The sequence below is a fragment of the Sceloporus occidentalis genome, unplaced genomic scaffold, assembly GCF_023333645.1.
Source record: "Sceloporus occidentalis isolate IW3139 unplaced genomic scaffold, rSceOcc1.0.p SCAF_117, whole genome shotgun sequence".
In the NCBI taxonomy this organism is placed as follows: domain Eukaryota; kingdom Metazoa; phylum Chordata; class Lepidosauria; order Squamata; family Phrynosomatidae; genus Sceloporus; species Sceloporus occidentalis.
The window spans coordinates 658,989-671,775 of NW_028317097.1; the positions used below are offsets into that span (position 1 = coordinate 658,989).

The 12,787-nt window shown below is 40.8% G+C and overlaps 1 pseudogene; it reads right to left on the reverse strand.

The window, feature by feature from the left end:
- Nucleotides 1-718: 718 nt before the first annotated feature.
- LOC149282386 (COP9 signalosome complex subunit 8-like) lies at nucleotides 719-10,509 on the reverse strand (annotated as a pseudogene).
- Between the last annotated feature and the right edge of the window lie 2,278 nt (nucleotides 10,510-12,787).

The window sequence follows — 12,787 nt, forward strand, 5'->3', positions numbered from 1 at the left end:
GAGTGGAGTATGGGAGGGGGAGGAGCCAGAGTCGAGAATGGGAGGGGGAGGAGCCAGAGTGGTGTATGGGTGAATTTCAGGGCATATAGGGGGTATAAGGCATATAGATATTAGGCATATCAGGGGGGCATAAAACAAATCTGGGGGTAAAAGGTATATCAGGGGGCTCAGTTGCATATCACTGGCATATAAGGAGTATAAGGCATATCGGGGGGCTCAGTGGCATATAAGGGGGCACAGTGGAATCTGACATATAAGAGGTATAAGGCATATATGGGGGCAGAGTGGCAAGCTGGGGGTAAGAGGTGCATAACTGGGGGCAGTTTGGTAAATAAAAAAAAATTTAAACAAGGCTTTTTTTCTCCGTTTTTATTAAATATGAAAAATAGTTAACATATGAATTAATATTTACTAATAACTGTATTAAAACCTAGTTTGAGAAACACTGTGTTTGGGTTCTTGTAGCTTTTATTATTATGTCAGTAAAATAAGAAGGTGAATAGAGAAAGGCCATTGCAATAAAGAGATGAAAGTGTAAATTGTACGTTTTTTATTGCAATTTTTCTTCAATTTAAAATAATGTATTTTTTTATCCGATTAATCGACAAAATAATCGGCCAACTAATCGATCAAAATAATCGTTAGTTGCAGCCCTAAGTGTGATTGCTAACAGCAATCACAGTCCCATCTTGCCTAGGTTCCAGCATTTACTGGTTGCCTAGGTATAAAAGGAGACACCAAGGGACACCAAGCCAAAGGCACGCTGCCGTGTTGCATCTAACAGAAAGAGAAATAATATAGGAGAAGTGTGTTCATTAACATTGCTTCACACTGTATTTAACTGGCCACTTCTGCGGTCAACCGCATACCAAACTTACATTGGTTTCTGCAATTTTCACCAATGGTCTAAACTTTTACCCTATGAGACACTCATGGCCAAACCATACCAGAATGTTGCCGTTACCTGATATTTTACACCATGCAGTAAAGGAGGGCAGTGGAACTAAGTACTTAGTGGCACAAAAAAAATCCTCTCTTCTCTTTGTTTGGAGAATACAGCAGCAAGAGACCGAGAGAGGTCCGTTGAAAGAAAAAAAAAACACCACTATATAATGTAAAGGCACAAACCAGGAGTAACCTATACTTTCAATTTTATTTCAGAATTCACCATGTGCTGTACCTCTTACAGCCTCCATGATTGGTTGAATGTTTTCTGACCACTGGTTGGCAGCAATGGATGCGTAGATTCCGGGGAAGTCTCTCTGCCAGATCCTCTATCCCACCTCCCAAATCCCAGCCAGCTCTGCATTGGCCTGCACAAAAGAAATACAGTGACTTTTACAGACTGCAGCATCTCAAAATATTACCTTCTCTACTATATACCTAAAGAATAAAAAAGTAAAAGCTCTGCTCATATTGAATTTAAAATAGTTTGCTTAAAAAGCCATTTCAGATTGGGCTGTATATAAATTAAATCCCTCTCCTGCAATACTTTTACTAGTGTGGGTGGTCTATTCCTAACGACGGCACTTTTACCTATTGCGTAATACACCCGAAACCCCTCTAGATTGTAAGCTCGTTTGAGCAGGGCCCTCCTCACCTGTTGTCTCCTCCCTGACAGCCAGGGAAGGTCTGCGCAATTGATAACGCTTGGCGTCTCGTGTGCTGTGTAAAGGACGCTCTATGGTTTGTCAGGAACCGCCTGGTGTTGAGGAGGGAGCAGGTCACAGTCTGACCGCCGCATGCTTATCCACAGCATGCTGAGAGAGTGCTCTCTGATGGACAGTCTAGAGGCTGAGGACTATCTCCATCAACCCCCTCACCCACTCCACTTCCCTATTTCCCCAGGCCGATTCCACTAATGTATACAAAAAACGATTGTATTATTTGAGCCTGAGACTAGCTTAGCGCACCGGCATTTTTTCATTTTCCCTGATTCCACCAATGTGCTAGCCATACGTGCCATGTCTGGAATTGTAATTGTACACGGCTTTTACTGTATTCTTGAGCTTTCCGTTAACTGAAGTAGTACTGTACATGTATTGCCCTGCGCTGCAGTACTGCTTATCTTTTTATCTAATAAAAATAAAAAATAGGGCATTCGTTTCTTATAGTAAAGTAAGTATGTTTTGCACAGTAAAGCTATAAGCACACACTACTTACAGATTTGATGGCAGGTGGTATTCTTTTCCAGAGATATCTGGCATTATTCCTGGTAAAACATACAAGCATCAGTTACCAAACAATCACTCATTTGCTGCAGTGAGAAATATAAAATTAGATTTACAAATCACATCTACTAAACCAGACCTCCTCCGGCTGCCCCCACTAGATACCAGGGAGCCTGAAGCACAGGGGACAAGTCTAGGGATGCACTGGTAAGTTTATTTATATTGTATTGTGTATTTATTTTTTTGTCAATATTTTTATACCTATTTTAGAGATGTCAGTTTTTCTTATATCAGGGGGGGGGGCATAAGGCATATCAGGGGGCACAGTGGCATCTCAGTGACATATAGGGGTAAAAGGCATATCAGAGGCATGGTGGCATATCAAGGGTAAAAGTCATATAGGGGGCTATAAGGTATATCGGGGGGCACAGTGGCATATCGGGGGTATAAGGCATATATGGGGGCAGAGTAGCATATAGGGGTATAAGGCATTTCTGGGGCAGAGAGGAAAGCTGGGGGTGAGGTGCGCATAACTGGGCAAAAATAGTTTACATGAATATTTACTAGTAAAGCTTTTTTTGGTATTTTTGGGGTTCTTGTTAAAATATAGCTTTAATTATTATGTCAGTAAAATAAGGCAAATTGTGAAATGCCATTGTGATAAAGAGATAAGTGTTAATGGCACATCTTAATGTAAATTATATGTTTTTATTTTAAATAAACGAAAAACTTGCATAGTTTGTTTTACCTGATTAATCGAAAAAATAATCGATTATGAAAATAATAGTCTAGTCTACATGCCTAAATGCATTGAGTTGCTGTCATATGATCGGCTGATGAGCTATTTGTGTTAACAAGCAATTGAACAGATGTACCTAATAACGTGGCCAGTGATTGTGCACGTGTGTGTGTGTATATATATATATATATATATATATATCAGGGCTTGACAAGTTTGTTTTGAATCTAGGAGCCAGCAAAAAAAGTTAGGAGCCAGGATTTTTTTTTTTTAACTAACAGTTTTATTTTCAACAACAAAAATTAATGTCCCAAGGGAATCCTTCCCACTCTCCTCGAACACACACGCACACATATATTTATTTTTAAATATATATATATTTTTTACGATGTGAAGATCCTCTCCCAGTCACAAAGAACTCTTCTGTGAGCCCAGCCCCCTTGAGCGTCAAGTCTTGAAAGAGGTGGGACGAAGAGCCTCACTAAGGCACTGCCACTCAGCAGCACGGTGTGAGGTGGTAAGACCGCTTTAATTTTATTAGGGGCCGGCTTACTTACACCGTACTGCACGGTGACAAGGGCCAGTCTGGTCTTGCTCACGCGGGCCGCACATTGAAGTCCGGCGGGCTGGACGTTGGACGCCCTTGACCTAGGCGTCAGGACAAAATTCTCAGTCGCCATGGCGACCTAGGATTTGTCGAGCCCAGGGAGTCTTGGGGTGCATTGGTAAGGGGGGGGGGATATCTAGGGACCAGAATGTCATATCAGGGAAGGGGCAGAAGGAAATTAAAGTAAGGTGTATTATGAATTAAGGGGGGTGCACATGAAAAACCAAAAGCCATTTTAACCCCTTGACTGCTAACGACGGCATGGTGCCGTCGCTAGCAGTCCCAGTCAGGTGCTAACGACGGCACCATGCCGTCACTAGCACTCTCCTACCTTGATGGAGGTCTGTGGACCCCCATCACCACCTATCCCGGCGATCTGCCCCTCATATTGAAGGGCATCACTGGGACCACCCGATCTGGCTGGTGACGTCGCGCGTAATGACGCGATGACGTCACCAGCGCAACTTTATTGAAAACTGACAATTGTCAGTTTTCACGGTATGGGGGCATGCTGCTTAGATGCCTGTATCTCAGGCATCTAAGCAGCTACAGACCCCCAACATATACCGTTGGAAAGGTAATCGCTTCACATTTCCAACGGTATAATGCTTGTAAAAAAATAAAAATATTATGTTAAAAAAATAAAAAAGTACAAAAAAAGTAAAAAAAATGATTTGGGAGTCTCTAAAGGCAGATAAATAAAGATCAAAATTGCCTAGAGACCCCCAAATTAAATTATCTAAACATTAACTAGTTTAGCTTAAAAAAAAAAATAAAAAAAAAGTTTAAGTATTCTAGCTAAATGATCACTGTGGTAGCCAATGTTACCACAGTGATCATGTAGCTATAAAAAGTCACATTCCCTTTTTGATCATGGGGTTAAATTTAGCCAATGGTAGAGAAAGGTAATTTTTTTTAAACCCTGATGAACTGCAATTATTATTAAAATCAGCCGTTTAGCCTGTAGTACGTAAGTTAACCATGTCATCCCTGGAGCCCCTTGCATTTTTACTGCAAAACTTATTTTTGCTGTAAAAGTGATTTTATTTCTCCCTTTACGATCATTTCTTTGGGATTGTAAGGGGAAAGAATGGTGTGTGTGCTTCTGTGAGTGAATGTACGGATAGTATGGTGTGTGCTTCTGCAAGTGAATGGAGATATGAAAAGCGTGTGAATTGTCAGTAATTAGGGTTGAAGCCTTGATGTGGCATTACTGCTCACGTAAGAAGTTAAATTATAGCACATAAAAGTACATATTTTCAAAAACTACACCCCTCGGCGCATCAAATGAGGGGCTGCGTGTGTTTCTAGTACAAACCTGGAGTGCGCAAGACACAAATGAACATGTCGCTATGGTTAGAAAAAACATATTTTCTAGCCAAAGCGACACATTCCATCATTATTTGTGCACTCAACTTTTGTCCTAGAAATACATGTAACCCCTCATTTGAAGCTCCAAGGGGTGTAGTTTCTTGAAATGTGTACTTTATGTACCCTAATTTAACTTCCCAGATGTCTAGAGCACTTTAACTTCAGAAATGGCAGATTGGAGAATCTTGTTAAAAAATTGTCTTAAAACATTTAGGGGTGATGCCTGCATTTAGACAGCTCTAGACAGCTGGGAAGTTAAATTATGGTACATAAAGTATATATTTTCAGAAACTACACCCCTTGACGCATCAAATGAGGGGCTGCATGTGTTTCTAGGACAAACCTGGAGTGCGCAAGACATAAATGAACTTGTTGCTTTTAATTTTATTTTTTTAAAATTTTTTATTAGTGTGATATTCACTTATTTGTTGTGCACGTCAGATTTGTGATACAAATACAAATAAGATCTCATTTGCTGCAGCTGGGGGTGTAGTTTCTAAAAATATATAGTTTTGTTGGCATATTTTAACATCCCGGGCAGCTAGAGCTGTTTAATTGTCGCAGCCATGCATTAAATTTAAAGATGTCTTTTTGTGATAGTCTAATAAATTTAACTTTTAGCAATAAAATATTAGAAAAACACAGTCTACTGTTCTCAATTTCTGTTTATTTTAGACCGCTTACCTACTACAAATATTTAGCAACACAGGTTTTGATATTAGAGTTTAGAAAAATAACATTACAAACTAGTTTTTATTGAGTTGGAAGTGAAAAATTAAACTTTTTTCCCATTTTTGGCTGTATTTTGCAAACCTAATGAGACATACACATATAAAAATGGTATATTTGGAATCTGCTGGGTGTGCTGAAAAAAACAATATTTGGTTTGTATAGTTTATTCCCAAGAAATTTACTTGAAACGCTTTAAACGTGAGATACACCAAAATGCCGAAAACCAGCTTAGCACCAGGGTGGGAAATGGCTTAGCAGCCAAGGGGTTAAGTTGCTATTTGCATATAACCTATGCTGACTAACTGCATAATAGATACCAAACATGTTAGAATACACGTATTCCTGTTCATTAGATAAGATACTGTTTCACCATTCTGCTTAGTATTTTTTCTTTAAAAATAAATTTTCCCTTTTCTCACCAAACTTTTAGGGTGTGGCCTATAATCGGGCCAATACGCTGTGTGTGTGTGTAATATATAGATACACACACATATATATATATATATATACACACACACACACACATACACTTACTCTGCACTACACACAATGGCTCTAGAACTATACCGCTGAAAGGAGAGCTGCCTTGATGCTGCCTCTTTAGCAGGCCTGGTACACTAGAACTGGGCATACACACCTGATCGCAACACAACACACAGATATCCAGTACAGCTCCCTGGGCCAGCCAGTGGAGATTAGAGGATTTCCCCGACTGGCCATGATGACCCCGCACAGAATAGTTAAGACAGTGGGGCAGCTACAAAGTACAGTGTCTGAAGATGGGAAACCCGAGAGGTATGCAATGGGGATATTTAACAGTGGCACATAGAAAAATATTAAAAAACAAATATCGGTAGATAGACTAGTTAAAATTTACCCAATGTTCCCAACACAAACTATAACTATTTGTAAACAAATTAAACAAGGAGAGGGATACTTGTTTTCGAGATGGAGCTAAAAATATTTTATGTGACTGTGGCCTAGTGATATGTAGGTACATTGTTAAGGCACTTGAAAATATCTGCACAATCTATCTCATAAACCAATTCTCTGGTTTCTGTTGTTTCTATACACACTATTGGCAATTTCTGTTCTGGAACACTATGATACCCTCATTACCGTTCTCAGCTCCTAGAAAAGAAGGACTGTGGGGGAAGAAAGGATCTAGGACTGGGACACGTTGCTGGTATGTTTTGTTCTCCTCATATTGTATCTTTGTCTACATTTCTCTCCGAAACTCAGAACAGCAAAGAATCTAATTGCAATACGCTGAGGCGGCAACGTTTCATCCATGATTAGCTTCCTGCACTGGATGAGCTTGCAACCTTCTACTACTAACACCTTTTGTGTAACACTATCACCAGAAACACTAAATAAGATACCAATTATAATTAGTTTTATTTGTTATTGGTTTTTGTATTGCCACCAGGTGACCCCAGAATGTTTATTGCATATAGGTGGTAAACATATACAGGTGGAATTCCTGGGATCATTCCAATTCATCCTCATCACTCTCGCTGTCAGAGACGGAGTCTTCATGAGGTGTACATGCATAACAGAAGCGCTTCATATCTCTCCAGCACTGCCTGCAGTATACTGTGCCACAGTCTGCTATCTCGCACACATACGAGTCCTTGGTTTCACTAGAACTGCACACAATACAGCGTCTGCGAATGAACGGGCGCATCCAGCTCAAATAACGGTGCAGGGTAGAAGCAAAGCTTTTCAGCCAAAGTCTGTTCGCTCTGGCCCTGCGGATGATCTGTTTCCTTTTTATTTCTGCGTATGCAGCCCGCTTCTTCAGGTGTTCGTTATAAAGGAACAGAACGCGCCGCTTTTCTCTCTTTGGAAAGAAGAAGGCAGCAATCACTCTGCGGAGACGGCCAATATACACCTGGACAAAGCAGAGCGACAGGAGTCCGACCACAGGAAGGCAAGACCACAGATAGCCCTCAACTGACATCCGAATCGGATTTAATAGACACATGGTGTTATTACTCAGGTGCATGGTGGCAGAAGAGCTGTTGAGGTTACCAATCGTACGCCTTAATATCTTGGAAATAAAAGTATCACCTCCAACCAGGACCTCCAGTTTGTGGTGACTGGAGAACACATACGAGATGTGCGAATGTTTCCGGATAATCTGGAATAGGTGATAAAGGATCCAGTCTGTAGTTAAGGCTAAGATGAGGAAGGTGAGCATGGGAACACACTGGAAAAACTCCATCATTGTTGTCTTCATCTCAAGGTCCTGAACCGCTGGATTCCAGGGAAACACAAAGCTCTTGCGCTCTCCCTTCCTCAGGGGTAGAAGGTGTCTCTTATTCCGTTTCCTCCTGCGAGCATCAATCTGCCTGAAGTAGGTTGTTACATAGGCGTTATCAAACCTAATGTTGGTGTTGTACTGGTGGCAATACTTGTAGGCAGAGATAAAGATGAAAACAAATGTGCAGGAAATGACAACACGGACAAAGGACCCAACCTTCCTCATACCTAACTTCTTCTGCTCTAATGTCTCTGTAATCTCCTCTGTGATCTCCTTTTTAGAAACGTTCATGCCAAGAAACATGCTTTGTTCTTGTTTAACGATTGCTATTTTGCTAGCAAAGCCATCGTCCATTCCATTCATAGTCGCATTGACCTTATCATAGATTGTTCCAAAATTGGCTTCCATAGGGATCTTCTTCTTGCACCATGTATTTACAACATTCATGATATTGCACAAAAATTTGAATTGCATAGGAAGGCACAAGAGATGGTTAAGGACAGGTAGGGGAATGGCCTTCATACAATCGTCATGTTTCTTGGCAAACCACTCACGGCATTTCTCAATACCTTTTTCAATAACGAACTCACAGCGCAGCATAGACTTCAGGTTGAACTTCTGCAGAGTGTCAAGAGTCTTGTTTTCCTCTTTTGTCTCCTTTTCTTTCTGTTCCTCAAGCTTTTTATCATAGCCTTCAGAGCTCTGCACCTCAGAATCTGTCTCCTTAAAAACAGATTTTATGCCGCTGGTGTCATTTTTAAGTTCTTTTGCCCCTTTTACCAAGTCTTCAATTATCTTTCTGAAAGGGTTTATAATAACTTTCCAGGACAACTTTGTGTGGTTTATCTGGAGCTCCACCGTGCACCCAATGGATTTTGCAACATCCTCCATGTTATGCTGCAGGTTGCTGACAGGTCCATCAAAAATAGACTGCAGTACATACATCACCAGGTAAGCACGGCCTTCTTTGCCCAAAATATTTGGTGCCATCATGATTGTGGCACAGCGAAAGTGAGAAGATGTACCCCATCCGATGGCAAAGGTTCCTGATAGCCCATACAGAAGGTTTATCTTATTTTCTTGATATAGATTCATTGGATGTACCAACAAAAAGTAGATTCCAGTGCCAATCATACCCCCAGCTCCAGCACCAAGGAAGAATTTTGTCATGAAAAATTCATTCGGGTCACTGAAAAGGAATCTAAGACAGAACATGGGCATGGCAAAGGTCAGGAACCGTTTGATAGTGGAATTCGGTCGCTTTCGCTTGAATAAGCGGCGGCTGCTCCTCCTCCTCATAGGTTTGCTTCCACTCTTCTGGGTCATCTCTCTTTCAAATTCGTCTCCTTCAATCTCCTCCTCTTCCACCTCCTTCTCTTCTATCTCCTCCTCTTCCATATTAACGTTTTTCCACATCTTAAATCTATCTATATTCAGATATGGGAGGTGCTGCAGTAGTCACGACTTCACACTCCAAACACTAACTGCAGACTGGAATGGTCTGTGGAAATCACGCTGACTACTGCACAGCTACTGTGACATCACAAAGAGGCCCTCAGTGAACACACAATGGCTCATTAGCATATTCCTACCAGTAAAATAAGTGGCTGTAGTAACATTAAACAATCTGAACATAAGATTTATCACCCCTGTGGGGAAATCCCTGAATTTATAGGGCATTAACACATATTCACAAATGAATCCGTATGAGCCCTGCCAACGGCCATCTCACAATTTGAATCTATAAAAACCACACAGAAAATGATATCTAAACAATGAATTGTATCTTTGTGAGTTATGTTGTAAAATGAAGAAATTGTGATTTCCAAAAGCATTTTTATATTTTTACTCATTTTCACAATACTCATTTTCACAGATGTGATGAAGCAAGAATCATCATGAAATATATTAATGTCCCCGAATGTAAAATGGGTCATCATGTTGTGCTTGCAGAGCAATCAGTAGTTGCAGAAGACAACCAGAACAAAAAAATATATTTAAAATATAAAATGATTAGAACAGCTGCACAGATGTGTATTATTTAGTACGTTACAGCTGCTGCATAGATGTATCTTTCATATAATATCAGAGAGTTAGGAAGAATAACTTACATGTCATTGTGTAGAAGGTATAGCGCTAGAAGCTGACTGTACACCTGGGGTGTTGCAATACCTCCTGGAGCCTGAACAGACATAATGCAGTTTTAAACCATAACGTAAATATATGTGCACTTGACAGAAAAACAACATCAGCCCAGAATCACCTAGAGAAAATAAAACTACTAATGCCACTAGAGGTAACGCAGTTCCAGACATGATGTCACACTTAAACGTACACAAAAGACGTAGAGCGCTTCACTATGTACTATATACACGAGAGTATTCTGTAGCTAAATGCATCTAAACACAGCCCATGAAATCAGCAGCGTTACCACCGATTTGCAACCATAGCTCCCGATCTGCCACCCACCGGAGTACAGCTACGGTAGAGAACCGCCGTCCTGCCAGCTCCCTTACGTATAATGAAGGAACACTAAACGCCTCACCTCAAGTTCTTGCTCCTCGCACTGCTCCAACAACCTCTGGAAGGAGACCGGGTTTTCCGCCATCACGGCCACTGGCATTTTCCCCGCAAGCCCACAGGGCCTCCCGTCTAGAACCACTGACACCGGTCTTCCTCTTCCGGGTTCAAACCCGTCAATGTATCCAAAGTCAGAGTTGTTCTAACTACTAGAGACCAAAGTGCAAATACATGCCCGTCTTTCAACGGTAGCCATTTTGTTGGTGTCGCTTCCGTTCTAGTGCTTTCAGTGCATGCAAGGGAAGCGTACGACTACGTACTATCGTGTGGGCCGGGGGGGTGCTTGCAGACACTGGGGCGCGCAATGTTTCGCTGCTAGTGCTTCCCCGGTAGACTGCAAATTGCCTTTTAGCTTAATTCTAAACGGGCTAACGTCTCATCAAACGAAAAGTGAGAGGGACGAGAGGCTCTGCAATGTGTATCATCTGCTTACATAAATCATAGGGCCGGGGAATAAATGATTCCAGTAGAAAGGACGGTGAAGATAAATTTGGCCGAGATGGTTGCTTTGATATACGCAACTATCCTATGCAACGGACAGTTAAACACAATGTTACCTCAATTGATACCTCTTTGGAGTTTGTGTGTGTACACACACACATACATAGATACAAATATATGCATATATATTCACATAGATATATATATATATATTTGAGTACAATTATCCTTCATTTACAATGTTCAACCAAAGAATAAACGTTACTAAAAATATTGCAGTGTTTAACCTCTCATAGCACAGAAAAACATCCTGTTGGCGACAGTTGGTATCCTAGGCACGCCATGACTTTAAATGGGTGTAAAACACGATCTATAAATGCTTTCTTTACACAAACAATGTTGCTTTAATGCTGCCTCATGTGGCCCCTCTCCCGGACATCAGCCGAATATTGTATGGCGACAGACGCTTGATGTAACATAGTTTAGAAGGCAATTAATGATCACCCCAGGACTATGGTGACCACATGTACCAATTAACACACGGGGAAAGATCACGATATAACGTTAAATGCTGGACCCAAATAGTGCGATTGTGTATTAGCATTGAAATTGGAACCTGCATTCTGACTAACATTATTCTATGTCATAACTTCAAGTCTAAAACACACATGGGAATACTTTGTCATTTTATTGACATTTTATTTTTCTCGTATATAGTGGTCACTAATATGCCAGCAACGAATACACGCCATTACTATGTTATCTATGTTTATGTTTTCTTTTATACCTTCATTGAATGTTACGGCTTTCAAGATGTACTCCTGATGTTTCCATTTGGGTTTTTTAAGGACAACTTAAAAAACACACACATTCAAGATATATTGTACAGAAAAACCACAAATATTACTGAAACTTTGATAAATGCTGGTGGTAAAATGTGTGCATGGAAATAGTTAATATACCAGCATTTGAAATACCCTGGGGTGCTTAGTTTTTAAACATACATGAATTGATGCGGTAAACCGAATTGATCGGCTTCAAAGATGTCCTCAAAAGCCCTGGGTTGGGTTTTCGGTGCCTCACTATCGAGGCATTTGAGCGAAACCATTGAAGCTTACAAGGTGATTGTTGAACTTCTTGTTGTTTTCCTTCAACCTTTTCTGAACCAGTTTTGCTTTGTAGCAGGGCACGTTATTATCCTTATCAGGCAGTTTTGTCAGTGTCCATGAAAGGGTGTACATGGTCTGCAACAATGCTTAGGTAGGTGGTACATGTCAAAGTAACACACACATGAATGGCAGGACCAAAGGTTTCCCAATATTCACTGTCCAAGCAATTTGAGCTACAGGAGCTTGTCTGTTGGATTTGACCATAAGGGTCAGGCTTGGCACCCCACTTGCCTCAATGAACCTTGGCCAGCCATGACCCTGTCACCGGATCGCTGCTTTCCCTTCCTTGGACCACTTTTGATACTTACTGCTTCTTACCACAGCAGACCAAGAACGCCGCACAAGAGCTTCAGATATGGAGATGCTCTGACCCAGACGTCTAGCCATCACAATTTGGCCAAAGTCACTTAGATCCTTAAGCCTGTCCATTTTTCCTGCTTCTAACACATCAACTTTGAGGACGTTATGTTCGCTTGCTGCCTAATATATACCACCCACTGACAGGTGCCATGATAATCTTATCAGTGTTATTCCCTTCACCTGTGATAATGTTATGGATCATTAGTGTATAAACAAGGGAGGATAAAAACATGTACTTTTTATAATAAAAGAAGATCTTAACGTGCATATATAGAAGTTGTTACCTTCGTACATGGATTTTGAAAATTTAGAGAGGCCAATTTTGTAGGATAAGAAATTGTACAGATAATC